This window comes from Gambusia affinis, linkage group LG07 (genome assembly GCF_019740435.1).
Source record: "Gambusia affinis linkage group LG07, SWU_Gaff_1.0, whole genome shotgun sequence".
Classification (NCBI taxonomy): domain Eukaryota; kingdom Metazoa; phylum Chordata; class Actinopteri; order Cyprinodontiformes; family Poeciliidae; genus Gambusia; species Gambusia affinis.
Window position 1 is genome coordinate 26580047 of NC_057874.1, and position 27002 is coordinate 26607048.

General features: G+C 35.8%; 1 protein-coding gene across 2 annotated transcripts in view; it reads right to left on the reverse strand.

Moving 5' to 3' along the window:
* The window catches only part of tafa3a (TAFA chemokine like family member 3a), a 92585-nt gene that overhangs the window by 54069 nt on the left and 11514 nt on the right, over positions 1-27002 (reverse strand). Inside the window, exon 1 of one of the 2 annotated variants that reach the window (XM_044121105.1) lies at positions 15714-15756. The exons of the other annotated variant lie outside the window; for it this stretch is intronic. The gene's annotated coding sequence lies outside the window, so the exon portion shown is untranslated. Of the gene's footprint in view, positions 1-15713; positions 15757-27002 lie in introns of those variants that run through there. 2 annotated transcript variants of the gene reach the window in all.

A 27002-nucleotide genomic window follows, 5' to 3' on the forward strand; every position in this document is an offset into this window, starting at 1 on the left:
ACTAAAGGAGTGTTGAGAAAATAATATTTTGAGAACAATTGTCCATATCTTTCTCTTTGGTTTAATCTGAAACATCCACATGTTCATCCTTCATAAAAATGACAAAATGAGGCAGTTGTGAAAAAATATAAAAGCTGCAAAGAAGAAATCAGATTCATTTTTCTAACCAAAAATTAGTTCAGATGTAGGTAAATGTGTGACTAACGTTTACAAAACTGCTTAAAAAATAGTTTAACTATACATGCTTTTTGAAAAATAATATTCAAACACTAAAGAACCTCCCATCACTCTTAAATCATTTGGGATGCAGGTGTTTTGTACCTGACTGATCAAATGAACTGACAGGAATTAACAATTTCAAAGTTGCATAAGATAAATACACCATGACTTAGTAATGATGCTGCCAATGAACTGCTTAATTACCACCATCTGGATTGCAGTTCATTAAATTACTCTTGATCAAAGATTCAATTTTAGATTTTTACATATACTACATACATATATACAATCTTTTTAAACAAATTGGAATATGTACTCCACTAAGAGGCTTGAAAAAAACAACATGTAAGCAGGTAACAGATGGGAACTCTCATAATGTCGTCGTGGTTTTCTGCAAAAATAAATTCACCCAGCCAGGCAATTGTTTTATTTATGGACAATGCACAATTATTTTGCCAACCATTACAGTCAGAGGATAGCTTTGAAAGATTGTCTCTCTTTTCATGGTGACAGCTACTCCTGACGACAAACGTCTTTCCTCACATTCGAGAGTTATTCTCCTCCTGTGGTTCTTATTGTCAGTTCAACTGGCTGAAGCGCCAGCAATGGCAAAAGAGGAAACTTGGTCAACCAACATAAAAATCTTTCAATGTGACAGACTTTCCTTTTTCCCATCCATGTTCTGACCTGAAAGTGGCATTGCTCAGAGGTGGTGCAAGTCATGAGCCACTAACATCTACTCATCGAAATGTTACCTCACACAGTACAGCTACACAAATAACACTAGAATCATACTCGCTACACCTTCTATCCTCTAAAATCATACCTAACACACTTTTCCACTTGGTTTTCCTCATATCTGAATGGTCTTATGGGGGTGAGCTATGCATAATATATGTCTGACGAAGATAATGCTAAGAGAGGTGAGAAAACCAGCCACTAAAAAAAAAAGCAGTATGCTCAGTTTTAGACGTGAGCACAACTCTCTCTGATTTCATTGACTGCGACTGTCTCTCTGTCTTCCTATGTGGCCTTCAGTTGTAACGGCAGAGTGGTACCAATCTATGCACACTCTTCTATGTAAGTCGACGGATTAAACAGCGCTCGGGGACACCGACTGCTTCATGCATTAGAAAAAGCCCTTATTGCCCCAGCAGATGGGTTTTACAGGAGAAGTGTTAATCAATCCCTATTGCACCATGTTTACAGAGAAAATGTTACAGCTGAGAGAAGAGGACAAACAGAGGGGGGTAATAGGCCAAAATTAAATAAACTTTCACATCCTCTAATTGATTTATGCGCTGTTGTGTCTGGCTTTTCATTGATCGCATTGTTTTGGAGGAAACACAGACCTTTCTCAATGTATCCGGCGTGCTAGCTTGTATATCGTCACAATGAAGAGTGTATATGGTCAGGATTTAACTTCCTGAGCTGGGTATAGCATCTGGTCCTGCATTTCACCGATGCCCTGAAGCTGATTTCCAGCAGTGTGCAGTAACAGCAGCTGTGGTCATTAGGTTACCAGTGACAGGTAGCCCCGGGGTCGGTGCAGAGTTGTTCACATGCCAAAAAAAAAGATTATTATCACACCGACGTACAACATCAGTGACTTTGTTTGTTAGTCGTTTTTTAAAACTGGATATCTGAAAATAAAAATGTGGATAAAATGGTAGAGCCAGTAGAAAGAATAATTAATTAAAGCACATTCTCACAGGCTCTCTGAGGTTAATTTCCGTTTGAACTTAGAACATTTTAAACTATCTGCTTCTTCGACTGTATCTGAATCTGGAAATGGTTTGTGAGACAGAGTGCTTCTAATGATGCGCAGACTGAATGATGCTTCCAAGATTAGTACATAATTTTGGAGGATATTATATTTTTCTTTTGTAATAAAATGACTAAGTTTGATGTGCCTTTAATCAATGCAGGATTTCTTTAAATTTCTTGTTTTTTATTTTACCGTGAGAAAAGTTGAAAGCAGGGTTAGGTAATAAAACAATATCTCAGGCTTTGAGCATTTCACAGAGCCCAGTTCAATGATCTGGAATTTGAAATTGGACAAGGCTAGAAACCTATTAGACAATATAACATGCAGTCAGTTAATTCTGTAAACATAAGCTACAAAGATAAGTTGTTTCAAAGGAGAACATTAAATTTGCTCCAGTGAGTTGATTCCTTTTATACTGTGCATGCAGAGGTCCCCCTAATTCCCTCATTAAACATCATTTTCAGGCTTCAATATACTTGATCTTGGATCACAGTAATCTTTTTTCTAGTAACATTTCACAAAGCTGATAGTTCATCACTACCTTCCAAGCTTTGTTAATGTACTATATAGTTTACAATCCAGTTTTTTGTATTTTCAGTAATCTCCTTTGACCTCTGGAGAAATATTTTTCTAACAGAATGAGAAATAGAAACCTGTAGCCTGTTTCTTTGAATGTTTGTTTGGCTTACTGCAGATTTTTAGCTTGTGGCTTCATGACTCAGTGAAGGAAAGTTGGTGAACTGAAACGTAAATAGAGGTTTATTTCACGTGTTTCCTTATCTGGTAGATGATTGATGTTCTTTCTAAAAGTGGGGTCTCAATCAAAGCTGAGGATGAAGCATTCTTTTATTGCATTTTAGTGATAGAGTTTTCTAAAAAAAAAAAAGAAAGAAAAAGAAAGAAAGAAAAAGAATGCCTTTAACTATTTTACTGCATCTTAAATTGTGGGTTAATTGCAAGTAAAACTTGTTAACTTTCAAATCTAGTGGACAAAAAGAAAAGTTGACATTTTTATTAACTGACCAAAGAAACAGACCAATGTTCTATTGTATATCTACTGCTTTATACACAGAGCTTACATGGCCTGTGACTGTGCATGTTAATACTTTATCCCAGCCTGTATCCTAAGTGGATTGCAAAGATTTGCATATAATAATCTCGTAGGTTCAAGTCACAGACACACACATTCTCACATGTTCTAACACATGTTAGAACATAAGTTGAGATCTATGAGCATGCTGACACATTTGTTGAAGTCTTATTGTAGATTTATTTCTCTCCGTCTTTGAGAGCAACTGTTTTTTTCACCTTGTGCAAATTCTTACAGTTTGAGAAACCAACACAAAAAAGTGAGTTGGTGTGACCAGCTGCCTGTCTCCTCGTGTGAACAGACTGAGATACCTGAAAAGCAGTCAGACAAGTTCCTCGCTGCTGACTCCAGTGTTTCCCTCCTTCTCATTGGCTTTCTTGTCCTCTCCATTTTCTATTTTCTTTTTTCTTCTTCTTTTTTACCTCCTTTCTACCCACAAACTGCATTTTTACATACCTGTGCCTACAGTATCATCTTCCAGATGGAAAGTGTGTGGGGCAGGTTGTGAAAATAAGCTTCTTTTCTTCTGTACTGTTTGGCAGAAAAGGGGCAGATAAGGAAAAGAGGGACCTGCTGTGAGGATGTTTTTTTATTATTTGGGGAAGAGGAAAAGCACACTGAGAGAATTAGCATGGATCAAGTGAATAATCTGCCTGCGTGAATATAAAATATGCACATAAGATCCCTTTCCTCTAACGTAAGAAAAGTACAAAGAGTGCATATTTGCTCCCTCTGAGGACTAAAATATTCCAGATACGTGCTTATTTAAAATGTGCATGTCTTGGTTTGTGCTTTCCATTTTTTATGTTTTTCATTAGATTTCACATTCAGCCCTTCTCTACCTTGTGTTTTATTCTCCTCTTCTAAGTGCATTCAGTTCAAATGTAAAGCAACACAGAATTGCTTCCTCTCCAATAAGGCTATGCAGATAAACAATCTGCACTTCTGCAAGAACATCATCTGAATAATAAAGCTGCACTTCACATGACCCAAAACACATTTGTATGTAGAAGCAAACTAACAGCAGATGCAGGTCACAGTGATGCAGCCTTAGAAATAACAGAAAGGGGAGAGAAAATGTGATTTATAATTGTACCTAAGCTATTATTTAATAGTGCTATAAAAAATGTGGAAAAATTTAACTGCATGTGTCTGAAGCTAACTGGGTTTTGGCTTGATCAAAAATAACCTGTTAGAAACTGAAAATATTATTGTTATAATATTATAACTATTATTATTGTTGTTGTTGTTGTTGTTGTTGTTGTTGTTATTTCACAGAAGTGACTTGTTGCAAGTAATTGCATGTCTTTAGCACAGAAGACTGTGAAGTGAAGAGGACATAAACATGTGTTAAATTATGAAGTTGAGAGTACTTTAGATATAACAAAGTCAACAGAGATGTTGCAGAAATGGTAGAAGACTTACAGGTTTATCCGTTAAAGCTGTCCATCCTCTGTTTCATATTAAATTAGTTACATTTTATAATATAAGCTGTCATATACAAAATATTGAGTCAAAGTAGCATGTATATAAAACAGACCTTACGTTAAAGTTTATTTACTCTAACGCATGTTCACATTGAAAAGATGGAAACATCTTAGAGCCATTTCTTCTTTTTTTTTACTGAGGTATTTTTGAATGTTGCTGATCACGGTCCAGAATCTAGATTTTCAGGTCAAAGCTTTGCAAAAAACTCACTATCAGTTGGAAAAACAGAAACCCACTCCATTCATCCTTGTTAAAGATTTAAAAGGAACTAATATACAAGGCTATAGTTATCATCCAGGGCTTTTTCAGAACAAGGCAACAGAGCCAACAACCATCCGACTGTGCAGAAAAGTTTTATTACTCAGATTTTAAGTAAAAGACTACAATCAATTTTGTATCTCACAATATAATCAGCTATTATTTAGTTACTCATAGACCCTGTCAGCTCATTCTTTATGATCTTTACATTTTTTGCATGTCACAATCATCACAAATTATTTATATGAAATGAAGGGTTACAGTTCATTCTGCTGTTTTGCTTCTAATTCATGTTAGAAATGAGAGAGCCAAAACAAACCTGATAGAAAAGAGCTTAACAGAATCATGGGAACAAAATATTTCAAAGTGATGATTTCAGCCATACAGTTCAAGGTGCAAGCACAGCAGCTCCACTTTATAATCCACCAGGATCAGCCTAATCTGACCAATTCTCTGATCAGCAAAATCAGAATTACAAGCAACATCGTTCCTGAAACACAAAGAATACATTGAAATTGTGTCACTTCTTTGCTGTTAGATGTCTAAGAAAAATATATTTAGCTTGCAGGAAAGGACTCAGAAGTCAAAGCAGAAAGAAATTTAAAAAGCACAGTGAAAAAGTAGATGACAGAGCAGAATTTGATGAAGTAAGAAATTGTATTCTGACAAATGCATGTGGCAGATAAAACCACTGAGTTGCCCCAAAGAAATTAAGTTTTCTTTGAGTTCATCCAGCACTTGCTTATCATAGTTTCTCATGATTTCTGTAATATTTCAGTCAGGGCCGGATTTAGGAGGATGGGGGCCCCTGGGCTGGAGTCAGGATGGGGGCCCCTGGGCTAAAGTCAAAAAAAAAAAAAATTATATATATATATATATACATATATATATATATATATATATATATATATATATATATATATATTGTATGTGTTTGTTTTGTTTTAGAGGATGAGCAGAAAATGACCAGACAGTAAGTTTTGACAACCTACAACTTTAATAAGCCAGTTGTCACAAACTACAAACAACTCTGAACTCTTTTCTAGAAAGACTAAACCACATGTTGGGGTTGAAACTAGAATATGATGCTTGCATCACAAAATAAAATCACTGAATAGTTATTGTTGCCTGGACTTCAACACAAACTATAAAACAGATTGAGTGCAAGAAATGCAATGCTCAAATATACTTTTACAAAGCAAAGCGAGTAAAACAATATTCATACAAATATCCCCAGCATTTACAAGTCCATATAAGTACAAGTGGAATATATCAAAACTCAAACTTTTTCTTTGGTTTTAAAGTTCTTGGTAAATAGTGGAGGAAATAAATGTCAAAAAAGTGCTTCTCTGCCAGTCAGACAGAACATGGATATAAACAATATCTTCTGGAAAAAAGAGATCAGGCATACTGTAGTTTTCAGAAAATATCCTGACCCAGGTAAGTCCAAAGTGCTGCCCTCTGAAGGATTTTTAAAGTTTAGGCATTTGCGTTCAGTTGCGTGCTTCCAGTCACTGAAACCAGTTTCAAAGTTTGACTGAGTATTAGCATTTCTGAAAATGCGGCATGCAAAACAAAATGCAGCTCCGGTGGATGGAGAGTAGAGCAGCCACGGTCTTTCGACGTACTCACCATTTAACATCTTGCGTTTAAAGTGAGATTTGGAGAAGTGACGCTTTTGATGCTTGTACACCCGTTCTGATGCTTGAAAGCCAACATTCATATTTTGACAGCTCTCCGGTCCTCGCTCAGCCCAGTAAGCTCGCACGGACTCGTCAATTTCCCCCCAAATGCGCCGGATCGGTACTGTACGGATCCACAGTCGTCTTTCCATCTGCGGAAGAAGATCCCGCTTCCACCAACTCTGACTCCACAGACGCCAGTCCAGCCACCGACTCAGTCACGGTTATAGGTTCTGGCGGGATCTTAGTGCCGGTGTTAGCATAGCTAAGGGTTTGAGGAGCGGGGATAATGATGTTTCTGCTCCATCTCCGCTAACAGGTTTAAAAAAGCCTGTCAGTTTAGGCATTTTGATTGTCGCCTCTTTGGCGCGATGCTCTTTTTCTTTTCTCTTCCTTCTTTTCTGCGCTCCGCTGTCATATTTTCTGTTGTCCGCCATTGTAAAATAATATTCCCTTGACGCTCCTCCTCCCCAATGCGTAAGATGCGTCAAAAGTGGACCAATAACAAGCAAGCATTCAAGATGGACGTTTGCCAGAACAAATTGGAACATTTTTCATCGGTGCTGTCAAAATCATGCAGTCATTGATTAAATTCTGACACTATCCATTCACAAAAATATAAAACATCCTTCGGGGCCCCCGAAATGCCGGGGCCCCGGGCTGCAGCCCCGGTAAGCCCCTGCTAAAATCCGGCCCAGATTTCAGTTAATAGATCATTGAAGCTTTTTTTTTTATTTTTTGCAACAGAGATAGGCCAAGCACATCAAAGTACAATGTCTGCACTTTTAATCATGTTGTAGTTGAATGGATGGATAAATGAATGGCATAGTAGCAAAGTCATTGTGTTAAAGTTGAAAAATTGCTGATAAAATGGATAAATTTATAAAAATACTTCTGCATTTAGGCATAAGTCATACCTCTATGATCTCACTGTCTTCATGTTCTAATAACAAACATAGCCCCCATGATTTCATGGTGGACTAATGGATTTTTGAGAATCACAAAACTGTGATCTGAAAGAAGAATAAGAAATGCTTCAGCATTTCCTGGCACATCCACTGATCATCTTTTAGTCAATCTATTGACTTTACGTTGAAACCTCAGAACCTTGAATTGTGCTCTGTTGTGCTACATTAGCTGCAACAACAGAAATGTGTCATCTAACAGACAAACACAGCACAAATGACAGCTGCTCACACCCAGGGGAAAACACCAAGATTAGAACAACCTAAAAGCAGCCTGTGTGCTCTCTTTGGTGTTGCTGCTATTTACAAGAGCCATACAATCTTATTTGATGTTTTTCTGCTTGTTTTATGTGTTCATGTTTTGTTCATGCAAAATGATTTTTTGATTTACTGTATATCTTGTGTTTCTGATTTTTGTATAGTCTAAAAATATCAGCATGTCTTTGATTCATTTATATTTTTATTCTCAAAAAACAGAAAAATTTGAACTCTTGGATGTTTTTAAGTTAAACATAAACCCAAATCATAACTCATGAGGTACTAAAGGAAATAAAGAAGGAATCTTTATTGACTGGAATAAAATGTTGCAATCAAGAAGAACCTAAACTGCAAAGCTCTGTAACATTTCCTATATTTATCTCTGTTGCAGGACTGTTAAGCCGGATATATATAATTTGATCTATAGTCTTATTGTTGACTCAAAACTCCATCAATTTGTTGTGCCTTCACTGTCTTGCAGGGACCCATAGAGCAGGTCAGGAGTTGTCAGCTATTGGCATTTAAACGCCAGATAAATTTCAACAACTACCACAAAGTGTTTCTCTTAACGACTGAGTGAAGAGCAAGAGATCTGGTTAAATGATGCCTACAAAGCTTAAAAAACATGTTTAAGTGTGCCGAGCTTGCCATTTCTAGTGTCTAAACCTAATTAACAAGTAGCAATTGAGAGGTACTTTGCAAGTCCAGAGAAGCTTTAAAGGACTATAGGATAAAGCTGTGGGTGGAAGCTTGAAAGCAAAGCCTTCAGTGACTGCTGTGAAGCTGTATCTGCAGATATTTAAATATGCTGTAGCTTCCATTTACGCAGTAAACAAGAAAAATGAATGAGCAAACAATAATTTACACATTTTTCCATGAATTAACATCATAAAATCACCATCTGGTTTATTACCTAGTTTTCTGTTGCTTAGTTCCAGAGGCTGGAAATCAATAATTAAACAATGAGCTAAGTAGATGTTAAAATATAAACAGCAGGCCCAGGAAAGTTGTTAAACCCAAACTGGATTGGCTTACACTAAAAGCTGAGCAGAATATCATATAGTTTTAAAAAAGCATTAAAAACAGACATTTGTGATGTATTGGTAATTATCTGAAGTTTTAAAGGAAAACATACACCATTTGTTGTGTGCAGATTGAATGTTTGTGACTTCAGCTAGTCAACCATTTTGGTCCAAAAAGTAAAATCATTTCAACATAATTTGGGAAAAACCACAACAATGATGTCAACTGCAGTTACCTTTTTAGTATTTATGTTTAATTTGGATTTCCACACCTATGAATATGTGACTTACATACCTCACAATCTAGTTAGTACTTTCTGAATTAAATATAATTTATTCATTATGTTATTTTTAAACTGTGTGTGACAACTAAGCACAGTCAGAGGTTTCTTTTGTGTCTGCGCCACATTTCCACATTTTGTTCTAAGAAAGATATTTTCACACAGTAGATAGAAAAAGAGCTCAGATTTAAGTGAAAGCACAAAATAATGGGTTAGACTGGAAATTCATGCAGATCTCATGGTTGAAAGGAATTTATTTAATTCCACCACCAAAACTCTACATCTTAGATGTTTAAATGTTAAAACTCATAACTAACTTTGCAAAGGTTTTCACACATTCTCCAACATGTTATTTTCCTTGTGTGCATAATGTCTAGAGACTGTGGAGGAACAATGTAGATACTTTTAATTTGAAGTTTCTTATGCCTAACACACAACACAAACCAAGCTTCTCTCTTTTAATGATTTAGATTGTGCGCTAATTTACCAGTCAGAGTCAAATGCATTATGTGCTAGCAGTAGTGATACACACCATCTTGAAACATTTGGAGAACTCCAAATGTTATAACGTTTAAGTCTAGAAAAAGAATAAAAAATAAATCAATGAAACTTGACCTTGAAAAATTGTTTGGATTTAACATTTTTGTGTTTCCAAAATGCTTATTTCTATACTTGGCGAGATACAAAATGGATTGACAGTAGCTTTAGTGAACAAACAGCATCATCAAGGCCAAGAAAAACTCTAGATTTAAGGATAGATTTGTAGAGACATTTAAAGCAAAGTTAGGTTATAAAACTGCTCCTTAAGCTTTGGACATGGTTGTCCACTAGAAGTGATAAGCTGAGAAAGGAGGGCATCAAAGAGAGAAGTAGCCACCATGTCCAGGTAAGTCTGGAGGAGAGATCCACACATCAGAACAGAAAACCTGTCAGAAGGACAAATAGAGAGATCTCCTGCGGGTGGCATCGTGTTTTGGGGAAACATTTCTTCAGCAAGGACGGGTAAGACGGATAGAGAGGTGGTAGGAAAATAGATGGAGTTAAAAATTGGCTAGAAGTAAACTTGCTAGAGACTGCAATAGAGTGAAGACTTAGGCGGACATTCACATTTACCTTCCACAAAACTGGAAGATGCACACTCTAAGAATTACAGGGTTTTCAATATTTTTCAAGACACTGTGTAAAGTTCCACAGCAGCCTGATATGAACAAATCTATCCCTCTTGCCCAGTTCAGATTACTTTTGGTAATCAGTTTTCTGTAGTTTGTAGTTTTTTTCTTAATAAAAAAGTTTTGTATCCTTTTCTGCCTACATAAATTGCAATTGCCCTGATAAAGGCTGGAAATACTTTGATGCAGTACTGCTTTATGCAAAATGTGCACACAGTACAGCTCTGACGGGCCAGGAGAGCAATCATGTCACACCAGTGATTATGTGATTGCGGTGTCAGCCCTGTCGACAGCTGTCTTTGCTATGCCTTAACAAACAGCAAGTAGATATTGTCCTCCACGGGGGGTTGATTAAATTTGTTTAAATTCTGTCAGGATGTAAAGACCGCAGCTGCATGTCTGATTACCTGGACTTGGACTAAAAGGCCAGTCGATTAAGAACTCTGTGACCTAGTACTGAAACAGAAATAATTCAGAAGTGCTGTAACAATGTAAGCTAATTATGCTTTCTTTCTGTCTTTGATCCATTCTGAGCAAAAATCTTCTTCATGTCACTTGTATTGTGAACGCCTCCTTCAGGTAATTCACTGCTGCAGATCAGATCTTTCCCCAGTGCTCTCTCAAGCAAGACCAACTCCCTTTAAAAGATTTTTCATACACAAGATAATCTGACAATGAAAGCAGATATTCATGCCCCTGCATAGCATTTTGTGCAAAGATAAAAGCTTTCCTCCCCTCTATCTCACCATTCATCAACACAGAGGAACATCGAACGAAGGCAAACCCCATTTTCTCTAACCCTCCGAGTATCTGTGCAGCACAGTGTAGAGAGTGTCATTTGTAATAAATAGCCCTGAGATAATTAGAAACATGCTTCTCTTCCTGGAGTAGAACAAGATTGTGAAAAAGTGATGATGAATAAATAAAAAAACAGCTAGCAAAAAACCGAGGGGGTTTATAGCAGGGAGAGTCCTCCTGGCTGAGAAACAGATGCCAAGGGCTGCATTGTTGATAAGTGTTTGGCAGAATGGTGCAGGGCTTTTGCCAATTCATTAACCAGTCCAGTGAGGAGACTTCACACAGTCTGCAGTAGCACTCAAAACACCGCCCACTTGTCTTGTCACTCAAGAGCATGTTTGCACAATAACAAGAAGAATTTGATTGAATTTAATGTTGGGTTCTGTTTCAGAGTAATTAAAGCTCAAAGCTCAAAGTGAGTATTACAAAATGTAGGAGCATTCTTCTCATTAGTTTTAAGCTTTATGTTTAAGATGACTTACAACCTGCACTAAATGTTCTTGCATTTGGTTCAAAGTTGGATATCTCTGTACTCAAAGTACATGACTTTAAAGAGACAAGATTTATTCTTTACTTCCATTTTTACACTGAGAGGTAAACTTCAATCCACGCATAAAATTTTGTCCAGTCTAAAAGTTGTAAAGTCATGGAGAAAACTAAATATAAAAGTTTTTTAATAATAAAAAAAAACAATTGGAAGCTGGTTTGTCAATCTATAAATAAGTGAACTCAATTATTTTTAGACCCATTCTCTTCTTTTTATTTTAGTAAATAGTAAATTATAAGCATGGGCTAATAAGAGATTTTCACAGTATTATAAAGTTTAATCCCTTCAAGAAATGTTTTATGCTTTTTGATTTTCCAAAGAAAATTAAAAGTCATTTTTGGCCCATTTAGCCTAAAGAATAGAAGCTGGCTAGTAATTATGTACACCTTGAAGTAGAGTGTGATATACACATCACCTGTTATGCTTAAATCCAGTAAGCATTCAAGTTTATTTAGCTTATAGTTAAAACATTTTCCTAGAAAATGTCAAAATACTAACTTATCTAATAAATGTGCACACACTGTATACAGAAAAGCTCTGGAACTCTAAAAAACTTGTCTCAGCTGCTTAATTAGTTGGGTTATCTGCTCCAGTAGAGCCTGTGGTAAGCTGCTTAACATACTGTATATCCTTCTGTGCATTGCCAGCTGTAGATTTAAAACAGTGTTTCCTTAGAAAGAGTGAAAATAGAAAGGACAAATAAAACACCAGTAGCGCACAGCAACAGATGGAGAGGACCAGCGTTGTGTTGCTTTGCTTCACATAGCTGGATTAAACTTCTCTCACTTCATTACTTTCTCTGGCATCTCCTCAAATAGACATAGTAATGGTAGGGTGAAAAACTTTCAGCAATTTTAAAACCACAACAAAAACTTGTTACACTTTTACACTGGTAATCAAGCCATTCCAAGTAGAAATACACTGGGCATTTTTGGATATTCCAGACAACAAATATCTGATTTAAAATGACAGAACAGAATACCACACCTATAGTTACCTGTAATAAATATAACTGGTATCTTAGATGTTATCAGCATTTTTTGGTAGTTGAGGATGGCAGTAAAAAGCTGATATTGAAAGCATGTTTTTTTTTTTTGTTTATGCTATTAATATAAGAAAACAGAATCATTATTTTTAACGCAGCATCAACTTTTAATATATGTTGGCTTCTAAATGATTCAGTTATACAGTACATGACTACCTTTGTCTGCACACTGTGCAAGAAGTGTGCAGTCATTTTCTTTCCCTTTGTAAGACTGAATAAGACCTCATTGAGGTAAATGGGTTCAGTAACTGCCAACTTACTAAACAATAAGCAGAAATGGGCTTTAAAAGCTGGATGGGGCTGATTTATAACTGAAGGCAGCATCTTTCTCATGTTCATGTTGCATTCACATTGTCATTTGACAAACCTTACGAAAGGGTGGAATACATCACCGCCCAAACTGCTGCTTTGAGCTGTCAAGTTGTTGGACAGATTGATCCCACCTCACTTAAATGCAACATAAGCCACAGGCACACTGACAGAGCGGGGAGAGACAACCTTCACTGACTGACATGATCAGAAAAGGAAAGAAGCTGGCACTAATAGAGGAATCAATGTTCACCATTTTGAACGAAGAATCTGGTTCTCTGGTCAAAGATGTTAATGATGGCTGGCTCTGTTAACAGCTTAGATCTTCAGAGCCTGTAGAACTGCAGCTTAAAATCTCAACATTCACATGTTGGTGATTAACATATCTGTGGAACTTCTGCTTAGCCTTATATTGGGCTGGAGCTTTAAAGCTTTAATGCTGAATAATTAATTGCAGAGAAAAGCTAATGCATTTGATCAAATTGTGGAAAGTTATGACCGGGTTATGTGATGATGCAGCGCTGGATAAGCAGAGTTTAAAGGTCACCGAAGACTGCTTTTAAGAGCCAACTTCACAGATGGATGTTACTCCAGAGGTACAATATGTAAAATCTAAAGTCAGATTATAGCTGAGGCTGAATGAGTCTTTGAAAAAACAGTGTTGCTATGTCAGCATGCTTCAAATACATATTTTTTTAAATTATTACTTTATTGTTTTTTGCTTCAAAGTTGAGGGTGAATAATTAAGAAAAATCTTAACATGTAGAGGATTTAAAAATCCCAGATTTACTGACAAATAGTAAAGAGTGACACAGAGAGAGGTTGATTATAACTAAATGAATTAAAAAACAGTTCTGTTGAATAAAAGATATGTAGCTTTCTCCCCAACTTAACCGCATGATTTGGAATAGAAACCCTCTGGTTACTTGCTAGAAGAAGTCTTAAATCAAACTGCATCTGAATCTAGTTGGCTGAATCATTGCATGAAACCAAACTGGTACAGTTTCAGTTTCCAATGACTGAAGGCAGAAATTGTTGTACATCATCGCAATCCAAATTTGATCTCTGTTAAATTATTCAGTCATTGCCAAAAATTTATTTGAACTGGAAAATTGTGTTTGTTGATTCAAATATTGGTATTTAATAAACATGCAATTAACAGACATTGTTGACAAAGTCTCTGATCACAATATCATTTTGAATTGCATCCCACTGAAGTTTCTTTGATAGAAAGAGGCAGAACTCTCTCACAAGTTAATCAAATAATGTTTTTTTTTTCTTTTATTACAATTCTTACAATGAAGTGCCCAAACATTTCTATACCCTTTCAATTATCGATTTTTATAGTGTCTTATTAGACTGATCACATACTTCAAGGTAAACATAAAATGGGAACTAAAAGTCAGCACAATGATTTAGGTACAAATCTACAATATGAAACATCCAACTATGCTCTTTTGAGAATTTTTTTATCTTCATATTTCATAATTAACAGGTCTTAGTATTCATCCAATTCACATGTTGCCTTGTTTTGATACTTTTAGGCAATTTCTGGTTTTGAAATTGTTTGTTTGGACCTTTGTTTGGAAGATATTGATGATGAAAGTAAATATGCTTTCACCTATTCCAACTTCATCTGACTCAAATGATATCAGAAAGTAACTTTTTAGTGTCAGGTCATCACTGCTGTAACTTATGAATGATGACCAAAGGGAGCTCAGAGGAGGTTCACCTTTGCAGTTTTCTGACAAAAATAAAGTTTTGATAGAGGCCAGAGAAAACACATGTATAAAGGGAGACACCATGCCAGCTCGATCCAGAAAGGCCTCAGGTGGGATTTGAACCCAGGAACTTGCTGAAAGGCGACAGTAGTGACTACTGCAGCAACAAATCAACTTGCTGTTTCCACATTTTTTGGGAAAGTTTTTTTGCACAAAATAAATCTATTCTGATTCATTCTGACTCTGTGGTTTATTTATTTACACACTGCAAAAACACAAAATCTTACCAAGTAATTCTGGTCTAGTCTCTAGTGCAACTATCTTAGTACACTTGAAATAAGAGAACACAAACTTACAAGTAGCTTTTCAGCAAAGATACAGGAGATTGTTTTAAGTCAATAATTCCTTAATATTGATTAAATAGGATTAGTTCCATTGGCAGATTATTTTACTAAAAATGTTGAGAAAATATCTTGTGATAAGTGACATTATCTACCAATGAAACAAATACTTCCCATCAATATTAAGTCAGTAATATCAATATTAATGATTTAGAACAAGCTCTTATAGTGTGCTAAAAAGTTACTTATAAGTTAATTTTGTCTCATTTCAAGTGTACTAAGATATTTGCAATTAAAAAAAACCCAAAATGACTTGGTAAGATTTTGTGGTTTTGCAGTGCAACCGCTGACATCTATTGCTGCCTGGGGAATGCAAAGACTGATTTTGGCTAAGACATTAGGTCTCAAAGCCCCTTTTACTAAACAAATGTAATCCAAATTATACAACGTAAAACAAAAATCAGAGGACACAATTGAAGTTTCATCCTATTCTTCAGACTTTATCAAAGGAGACTGTAAAGTTAATTTCTTCTTTTCTTAAAATGCTTGGCTTCCAAAAAAGAATGTGTCTTTGGAAGGTTTCATTTAGTGTATTTAACACTAAATAAAACATTGCTTGGTTAGAAAATCACCAAGCAATCTCATGCTATCCCTTCACCCTTCATCAACTCTGTGGTACTGAAATTCTTAGATTCTATCTGGCATAAAGTCGACCTTGTTGGCCAAATCTAGCCTTAAAGTTTGCTACCCACCTCTGAGATGAGCACCAGTGAACAGTAAACACATTCTACCAAAGACGAGAGCAGCATGTGTGTCGCCTCTCAGTGAAACCGGGGATGGAGAATCTGGAGTGGTGATTCTGAAGAGGGCTCGGAGGGAGGCTGAGGGACCAGAGAGGGAGTGAAGAGTCATGTGAAGTGAGGCAGAAAATGAAGAATTTAACAGAGACAGGAAGAGGGAGTCAATGAGGAAGGCAGAACTTCAAGGGATCTAATGAGCAAAAAAAAAAGTGAGTTAAGAAAGAAAAAGTGAAAATACTGAGAAACAAACTTAACCAACATCATGAAATTAGAAAGATGGAATAAAGAGAATATTATAGAAAAAACAAGGCAATAAGAGCAATAGCAGCTGAGAAATAAACAGCAGGAGCTCAATTATCTGCAGTTCCCGCTGTTTCTCCCTCCGTCTGTGATTGGACAGAGTGTATCCATCACTTCATACAGCAGAATAATTAATGTTTATTCTGTGAAGTAAATTCAAACAACGTATAATTCTCCATCATTATTACACACAAAATTCCAAGCTGTTTGTGCATTGCAAACATTTGATTAAAATTAATCGAGCAGTGGGGAGTGCTGTCAGAACAAGCGGTGTAAGCAGAAATCACATGTTTCGGAGTGATTGTTCGCAAACTCCGCTCACAGCCCCACAGAGAGATGATGTCATTGCAAGCTAATGATGACAGTAATTCAGCACACTTTCTCCACCGCTCACACCCGGCTCCCTCCTTGATTTTTCTCCAGTGTTTGCAAAGCTAGTGCAAACAAGCACCTCAGATGCTCAGAAAGGCACAAAGTTAGATTCTAAATGGCAGTAGACACACAGTATGCACCTAAGGCTGACAGATCAATAGAGCTTTAGGATATTTTAAGAAAATGACTGAGGAGGTATGCAGACAGCCCAGAGCTGCGCTGCGGCCTGGGCTCTGTGTGTATTTACAGTGCTATTCCTGGGGGAAAGGCAAAGAGCAGCAAAGCTCAAACAGAGCCACAGAGTCATTATTTTTAGTCATGTTTGCTGTGGGCTCGTTCAAAACGCCCTCTCTCCACACCGGGAATAAAAAGCTGCAGCATGAGAAGAGAACTGGAACAAACCCCGAGGACAGCGAGCATGGGCAAACACATCATTACAGAATCAGATACAGTCATAATTATAATCCCTCACTTTTATTTGTTGTACATTGTACATTTCGGAAAAAGCAATGGTTTGTAAATCGCGTGCTGTAATACAAACGTAATGTTTTCCACGTCGAGCCGGAGTGGATTCTTTTGTTCTCGCAGAGTTTCACAAGTAATTATGAAGAGATCCAAAAATGTGTTCCTGAGGGATTCCAACATTAACTGCATTTCATCATTACAGCAGTTCTTACACCCACGTGTGTGTACATAGACGGCGATGGTGTGTGGATGTGCATGACTCCATTTCTACGTGTGTTCATGTGTGTCGCCTCTGAAGCACCTGAGAGAGAAGCTTGTCCCTGTAGCACTAATACGGCACAAAAATGACATCTATGATCTATCACACTCAGCCACCTGCTTCCCCAAAAAATGCCATTTAAATGCCACATCTGCTCCAGTGCAGCCCCACTCTAACCACCCAAAACCCACACAGCTCAACAGAACACCCGAATCTAGCATCCACAGACTTTTTATATACATGTCTGCTCACGCATACACAAGGGAGGAGCTAATGAATGCTTTTTGGGAAAATAAGAACATATATATATAAAGCTCAAATTGGGTTATTTACATATATATATAGATATATATATATATAGATATATATAGATATAGATATAGATATATTAGATATATATATATATATATATATATATATATATATATATATATATATATATATATATATATATATGTAAATAACCCAATTTGAGCTTTACAGTAACCCTTGTGCTTGTGGAGCCAAATGACTCATATGCAGCTGTCAGGAGTTTTAGAAATGGTTGAGGATAACTTCAGAGGTCACCCTGGCTGCACTCAGCAAGAACCAAAAGCCCACTGGTCACAGAGTGTGTGAAGTCCAACAAAATCTGACCAGCGGTCTGAGTTTCGTTGACTCACCGTGTGAAATGGGCTGGAATTTGTTAGGAAAGAAATTAATATGCTGAGCTGCAAGAGAATGCCACAACCTCGGCTTAAAAGGGACTTATAATACTTTCTTTTAAACAAGCTACAGGATAGATATGTGGGCAATTCAAAAATGGTTTGAATTGCCCACAATGTGCTCAATTCTTCTTCAATTACTTTCAGAATAAGCTGTTTTAGGACTTCTGTCACTTTTATGCAAATAGGTTGTTGTTGGTCACACCCCTCTTCATCTCTAAACTCCAAGTTTACATTTGCAGTCTATACATGTCAAAATGGCTGAAAACAAATGCTCAATGGTTCAAATTCAATCCTGAGTCAAATCCAGACATGTAAGAGGATGTGTATAATCACATGATGTTCATTGTAGCCAACAAAAAATACTCTTGTCTTTTCCAGCAGCTATTGTTCAGCACATTCAGAGGAAATGAAGAAGACGGCACCCGATTAGGTTTCTATGCGAGGGGCTGGGCTCGGCTGGGGTTGCTGGATGAGGGACAGTGCCCTCTAATTTTGATATCAGTATTGGAAGTTTTTTGAATCGACTCGTTTTATAAGATACCAAAATACATTAACTTATTGGCAGAAAAAGTCTGGATGTTTTTTTAAAGCAATTGGACTGTTTATAGAACAGGTCAGATGGAAGTAAGTTTAACATAAGAGGTCCCCTTTAACATTGTTTTGTTTGATTTGCTCATTGTTTTCCTCAATGTTCTACCACACCTATTGATCTTCAGCACCTTGGTATTCTTATCAATACATTTTGGAGCAATTACTGTATTTCTGAATATGTTCTGAAGAAGAAAAGTGTTATTTACAAGCATAATCATTTAAATTGTGAAATAATGATGCCTAATTTTAGCTGCCAAGCCATGTCAACAATAATAACCATAATCTTAACAAAAACAGTGGTATGTTTATTGAAATACATCTCCATAAAATTACAGAGCAGGAAATTTTCCAAATCCCAAAAGAATATGCTGGGATTCAATTTCTGGTTGATTTAAATGTTAATTTTAAAACAAAATCCTGTTTGTGTGTTTCAGTGTTATTACTGTTGAACTTTATCAGCGTGTGGGGAAATCACTTTTTGACCCTATTTGTTGTGCATGGAAGGCTGGCTTTAGTATAGAGCAACAGAGGAGGCCGTGTGGGTTGTTTTAATGAACTCTGTGCTTCAGAGTGATGGATAGGCGTATCTGAGCATTGTGTCTGCTCCACCCCTTCAAAGAGCTCAACTATCAGGCTTGAAAGCAGAGTCCTGAGCTTACCCACATAAATACAAAGACACAAACATTCATGTATGCTATTAGAGAACATATATGTGCATCCACATAAAAAAAAATGCATTTAATCACTGCCCTGGGATTTTATGGGAAAAAGAGAAAGCTTGTATAATGAAAAGGCAAACACACATCACACAGAACCAACACATTGTGCAAGGACAATTAGCAACAAAAAGATCAGTGGTCAGTTTTGTTTGGAGCAAAACATTTTAATTATGGATACTTTTCCTGAATCTTGACTGCTGAAACAGCTCATATTATTACTTATTCATTTTACTAAAAAAAAAACTGAGAAAAATGTCTCAATAACTTTTAAAAGTGTTTAGATAAGCTAGCATAATGCAAGTCATCTGGTAATTATTAAGCTTCAACAAAAAATGGTTTTAACATATATCGGTACTTAAATCAAAAGATGCTACAGCCATAAATCAAATGCTTGAATTCTTAAACTGCATCCCCATCCCTGTGTTGCTTTTTCCTTTTAGTCAAAGATGGGTTGCTGCACCCCTCTTTCAAACCATCTGCTCTGTCTGTTAAGAACCTGGACAGAAAGAAAGACCCAAGTGAGCCAGGTGGGGGGCGAGTAGGCTGTTGCTTTACATCACAGGAGGATTGGCCTCCAGAATTGACAAAGACTCCTTGATAGACTAAATTTAGGATACATAGATAACAAACTGAGAGTGTGTTAAAGTGAAAGTTCTTATTTGTTCACAGGTTTCTTGTTCCAATGTTATTTTCTATCTGCTGAGCCTGCAGTTCTATTTGAAGGTCAAGTAAATATGAAATAAACACTGTCACTGGAAGTACTGTACCTTGAAATGTTTTGATGCACATGCATTTCATACATGCATTACTAATATTTATTAGTAAATTTTAGATTCAAAAGATTTATGGTTGAAAAATTGTCATTAGAAAATGTTTCTTAGCCTGAATTTGTTTGTCACAAGATTATTAATTTTTAATATTGCTTTTTTTATTTCTTAAATTACAGATTTTGCACACAACTTGATATTTTACTTTTTGATATTTTACTTTTTTTTTTTTTTTTTACAAATTAAATCAGTTACACTGTCCTTGAGTAACCATTTTACCAAATACCGTTTTACTTTTTGGATAACTACTTTTTACCTGTAGCTTGAGGAAAGTTATATTGAAGTAGTGCTACTTGTTCTTGTTGACAGATTTTGGCTACTCTATCCTCCTTTGATGAGGAGTATTTACAAAAACATTTTCAAGTCTTCAGATTCACAATTTTTGATCTGGACTTTATGGGATCACTCCAGCGCATGAACAGGTATTGATATAAAGCATTGAGTTTTAACGCTGGCTGTATATTTAGGGTCCTTATTCTACTGAAACATACCATTTTACCCCAGTCTTAATTTATTTTGTAGCCTCTACCAGCCTTTTATTTCAAGATTGAACTGCATTTAGTCCTTTCCATCTTCCCATCAACTACTTTGTTTTCATTTGGTTTCTCTTTTTGGCTGGCTTTCCAACAACACACTAATACAACTGACAAATTCATCAGTTATAATTAACTTTAAGTGATAAACCTTTGTCACATGGACAATAAATAAACAAGTCATTTTCATTGAAAGAGCCAAATAATGCCAATCAAATCAATGTCTCTGTCCATGGTGCTGAATGTTCAGAGTTAGACTAAACCTATTTTCCTGCTTAACCCTTGATATGCACATTTTCCATGAGGACATCATAAATGGTAAATGTTCTGCATCAATATAAGGTTTATTAAACACAAATAAATAATACATAATTTTTTATTTTTTTTTAAACATTTTTTATGCAGGGTGACTTATTGAGTTCTAATCAGAACTCGTATGAGTAATTTCAATGAGTAATTTCTTTGTAAAACTTAGGATATGTATGTAACTGTGAGATATAAGAGCACTACGCTATTAAAGTTGTTGAAATTATTTGATAAAAGACAATTGGTCACACTTTTAATGCTCATAATAGTTTGTTGTTTTTTTTAAAGTATTTTTGCTTCTATAAAATGTCCAGAAACAAAGCAAATGTTCTCAACAGATACATAAAAAACAGTGCAGAAGGGTGCTAAAATAACATTGAGTGTGGATAATGTCGGTACCACAGCTTATGTGTAGGAACAAAGTTGTCCACTTATAACTGCAATAGCAGTTGATTGAGTCTTCCCAAAAATGACCTTTGGGATATATTGTAAGTCTAAATAAAAATGTAATTCAGTCTAAATGTTTGGGTCAAATGAAAAAAGCAAAACATGACATGCAAAGGCAGCTCACAGAAAGCAGAAGGGATTTAAACCAGATTGCATCTAGAGAGTTCAGACAGTAAATCCATAGCATTTCCCCAAATAATCTCAAAGAGAAACTGTAAAGATGTAGTTGATCATTGAACTTCAATGAGGTAAAGTAAAATAATAATAATAATAATAATAATAATAATAATAAAAATTAGAGCAATATCATGCCCATGTTGTAAGAGAGAACAGTTTCTGTCTAGTAGCTTCATTTGAAAAAGTATAGATAAAACTTGAGCGTTTTAAAGCAGCAAGCAGGGATATCAGTGTCTGATGTTGGGACTGCATGGTGTTTTATAACAGAAGACTTTCTGACAGGAAAAGCTGAATTGATTAACCTTTATTTATCCATGGCACACTTGAAATGCAGGTTGTGCTTTGTTCAGTCATGTTGCATTGCATTTACACCAAAATGCCTGCAGGGGAGGATGAGCGGAAAGCGCGCAGACCACCAACCCTGCCGAGAGTTATTTTGCCTTCTTCTTTTTCCCCAACAGACGGAAGAGACAGCTTCTGTAACATATCACAGTTTATTAGAGGAGAGCCAAGCCCGTTCCATTTTTCTCCTGTTTTCAGAGAACGTTATTCTTCTCTTCACAGCAGGCAGAATGACATGCCGACACATTCTTCCACTGCTTTTTTTGGGGGGGGGAGAAAATGTTCTGCAGCTGAGTCTTTCCAGCCTTCGTTTCCAGAGCTATAGGGGGAAATGCTTTTCACAATCTTGAGTGATTCTGTAATGCAAATGTCCAAGTCCATGTCTAATTCTCCAGTCCTTGAGGGGCCTTAGGGCCAAGATATGCTATATCTTACAACAGAATTATTGCCTGTCAAGTCTCACACCATTAATTCTGTGAAGCCTCTACAAACTGTTCACTGTCAAGCTATCAAATCCCTCGTCTGACCCCCACCTTCCTGTGCTTCCCTTTCACATCTTATAGCCCTCATTTGAAGATAATAGGCCATACAAGGATAGAAGTGTTCTTTTTAATTATGCCAAACATTATGAGGTTTGAGTTCTTCCTCGATGCTAATAGATAGATGGCAGCTGTGCATCTTTGCATGAGAAGCGCTTTATTGCTCCTCCATTTGGTTAGTGTTGTTGATGGCTTACAGCTGATCTTTGCACACCTCATTTGACTGCAGAATTAGAGGCTGGGAGGCTCCGGTGGTGAGACCTGTGAGTGTAATGAAGTTCTGACATCTGATTAGAGAGTAAATGTCAGAACGCACACAGGAAATGACAGGAATGAAAGATGAAGTAAACATTGAATTAATTTGACCATTCAGAGATCCTGAGAAAGTTGATTTTATGTCAGAAGATCTAACTCAAAGATTAAATTAAAAGCTGCAGCATTTATTAGATTCAAAATGAACATCAAAATAAGTGATGACAGTTAAACTACTTTGAATCACTAGAAGTCTATCTTTATGCAAAACTAAGTGTTTCACAAGATTGCATTCAAATGAATCCAGGTTTCACTTTGTTGGCCTTAGAACTGAACAATGCTGTTTTACTAAGTGTTGGTTCTATACAGCGCTCTATTCAGGAGTGAAAACAAGGTTAAATCTGAACAACCTTTAGGACAAATTTTAGCTTCTTTATAAGGAACAGAGTTTACCCTGAAATTCAAGACCTTCAATTTTGTCTGTGTGTGTTTCTGAGTGGATATTGAGTATTGTGCACATTTATCTGAGGATAAATGATTGATAATAGGGATGCCGGACTCCTCTTGTTGAAGTTAACAATATAAACTGTAGGCTCACATACACAGTAAAATAACATATAGATTATGCCCTGTTTATGTTGTTTTTGTGTAGAAGCTTACTGCAGGCAGGGAGTGACTTTAGTTGGGTTTGCAGGTATAAAGGCCCAGCAAAGAACTGAATCTATGGCTTTATGCATTCTGTCTCTTTTAAAGCTCGGCACACACTGCAGGGTTACAAAAAACATGCAGCATTTGAACATCTCACTCAATAGAATAGTAACTCCTGTCACACTGCTTGAAAGAAGATGCCCCACTGTACAACTTCCTGGTGAAACATAATCACATGCAACAGATCTGACAGATGTATCAGTTCTCCAATAAATGGGCAGGAAGTTACAGGTCTTAATGCACTTTATAAAAGAGTCATATTCTGAAAAGAAGGAGAAGAAATGAAAACAGAGAGCAATAGAAGTACTCATGGGTGACCAAAAGAATTGAAAAAAAATGTGTAAAGGTTTTTGTATCACTGATAATCACACAGTATGAACACAACTTATCTTTATGACCATAGCAAAGAGAAGTTTAGCAAGAATGTCACCAGCAGGATTTCAAACTCACTTTGTTTCCTGTCACCTTATTGCAGGAAATGAGAGCAGCTTTATTGGGATTAGGGAGTTTATGAGAACAAGGAGAATAGAAGAGAATTAAATGAATGAATAGCTGCCAAATGTCAAACTGCAAATGCTATGCAATAACATATCACCATGCCAATTTTCACTATTACCTAGACATTTTTAATTACTTTCATATATATATATATATATATATATATATATATATATATATATATATATATATATATATATATATATATATATAGAATTATATATATTTATATTTATATATATATATATATATATATAAACAGGTCTGTGGACAGTGTAACACTTAGACACAAATGGAATAAGCCTTTGTATATGTACTTAATGTGTCAACACCTTCCGATTACCCAGACGTCCACATATACAAAACTCATTTTCAGCACTGTAATCATTTCTTTTGAGCTCACTCTCAACCGCTCATCCGTTCATCATTCAACCCTTCATCCTTTTATCCAAACTTCCTTTATCCCCCATTCATCACCTTCAGTTTCTTCATCCTTCTCACCTTCATTCTTAAATCCATCCTGCCTGCCTCTGTCCAATTTCTATCCCTCTTTACAGTCATCCTTCATCCCTCATCCTACTTTTGACATCCCACTCCTTTGTAGCAGTTGGGGTCCCTGATCGGCTTGAGGAACCCTTTTCTTCACAATAACCCATGCTCTAAGTGACAATTAAGTAATTCTTTTCTCCCGCAACATCCACCTCTTCTCCCTTCAACAAATGGCTAAACTTACATCATGGAGGTTCAAAAATGGTATTAAATGTACCTTAGTAGCAACATTTCCTCTATCTATCTAGTTTTTTTACATAAATTGAACACTGGAAAGATTTTTTTTTTAATCCAGATTTGTTTTTTTCAAGTCACTAATGAGTTGGTGGTATATGTGTTAAAATTCCATGTATGATTCATACACAGTAATGTGATGCTTATCACAGTTGTAGTGTGATTAACAGAGCAGATCTACACATCATGTTCACATCATTAGTTTTGCAGATACTCCACCTTCTTCATTTTGTACAAAATCATATGTGTTAATGATTAACTAAGAAAGAGTAAGAGTGAGCAATTTATGTTGGGTCTGACAATATGTACGAGGTGTAAAGCTGAGACTTTCCGGACTTCTCAAAACAATAGTTTTAAGAAGGAAACAGGAAATACTTGAATATCATGCCAAATATTATTTCAAACTTTTCACCAAAATATTATCGTCTCCTGAGCCTAAGTTGGGATGAAACAGAACAATACAGGTACAAGTTTCAGCAAATCAATAACACTCACAGAGCTCATTAATTACAGCTGCTTTGCAGAGGTGTACAGGATTTTAAAATTACCCCTGTGCTCCTAACACAGTCCCCAAACCCCAGAGAAGACATATTTATTTTCTTCTCTTTAATTCGGTATTTTCTTCCCAGCTCGCTTACTTGCAACTTTGTCAGCGAATGTGGGAGACAAAATAATTGCCTCTATATTTCCTGAATTGATTTCCTGCACAGCTCTAATACAGTGGTCAGGCTGGGCACTCAGGCATTCATGACAGCCCCCAGTATTGAAAGGCTTTTTATTTCAAGACAAAAAGAAGTACTTAGAGGTCTCAAGACATAATTTTCTACAACTAGTTATCAAGGTCAAGTGTTAACAATGAAAACAAAAATATCTTTCAAAGCTTCAATTTCTGCACATTTTTTGTCTGTAAAACCACATGACCGGTTTTGAAAAATAAAACCATAGTTCACTGAGAAACGCAAACAAAAAGGATATTTATCGTCACTCTTTGTACTGTTTGTTAGTTTGTTTATTTGCAAAATTGTTTCTTAAAGGCCAGTCAAAATGTAACAAGTTATCAAGAAACACAAGTACAAATTACTATCAGAATTGACCCATATTTTAAATATTAGCAAAAACAGCAATGAAATGATTTTTAAAATAATTCCTCATTTATCTTTATCATATAAATAAGGAAATAACTTCAGATTTATTTTACAAGAGCAGAGTAGAAGTAAATGTACACATAAAAATAAGTTTTACAGCTCATGTTGTGTTTTAATCCAAGACCTTGAAGTCCACACAATACTCAAATAATTGATTTTCTTAAAAAGACAACAATTATGAATCAAATAAATATCTGCCTATATATTATCTTCTTATATATATATATATATATATATATATATATATATATATATATATATATATATATATATATATATATATATATATATATATATATATATATATATATATATATATATATATATATATATATATATATATATATATATATATATATATATAATCTTGAACAGTATTAACTTTAGTTTTCAGATCAACACACTAAGCCGTTGTTCATCCATGCATTCATTCTAACCAATTAACCTATTGATTCTGTGGTTTTCTCCACACGGTCATGACCTGCAGCTTGATGCTTCAAAAAATGAGTTTCCTTCTGCATTTTCAGCATGTGAAATTGCTGAACAGAGACAAATAACTTCCAATTAAATTCAGGTCATTTTGAAGATAAATACACCAGTTCATAGCCAGCAGGCAGCAACCAATCCCACAGCACAAACCAAAGAGCCATGAGCAAAACGAAGTCCTCTCAAAGAAACTCTTAATACCTAGAAAAGGTCACCTTCCCATAATAAAATGTCTTATAAAAGTGGAAAGAACTTCTAGATGTTGTATTGTTTACATACAAGCTGACTATGACAGTAGAAGCACAACTAGCTGCAACAGGAGCTGTGAAAATAAGCCTGAAATTTCCATAATTGTCCAATCGTTATATTTATTGAAGTTTTCCAAGTTGCCACTTTAAGCAAATACACATTTTCAGCAGATTTCAATACTGTTAAAATACTGTTTCAAATTTGTTAAAATTTTAGATTTTTTTATTAGTGATCATTCGTGTCTGTAATAATGGTTCCTCCAATGATGAGCGACATGTTTAGATCAGTTCAAAATTAACATATGTAACACTGCAGACACTACTTGAGCCTTTCTCAATCTTCTGGTTTTATATTACATTTGTATCTTTCTTTTCACTGGTGTCTCTTTTCTCTGGATTAAAAAAAATAAAAAATTCACACTTACTTGCCATGTCGCTCTAAATCTACAGCAAGACGAGCAGAACAAATTTATATTGAGTAAACTGTTGCCACCTGAGTGCTTTTATCACAGTATGACACATTTTTTTATTTATTTA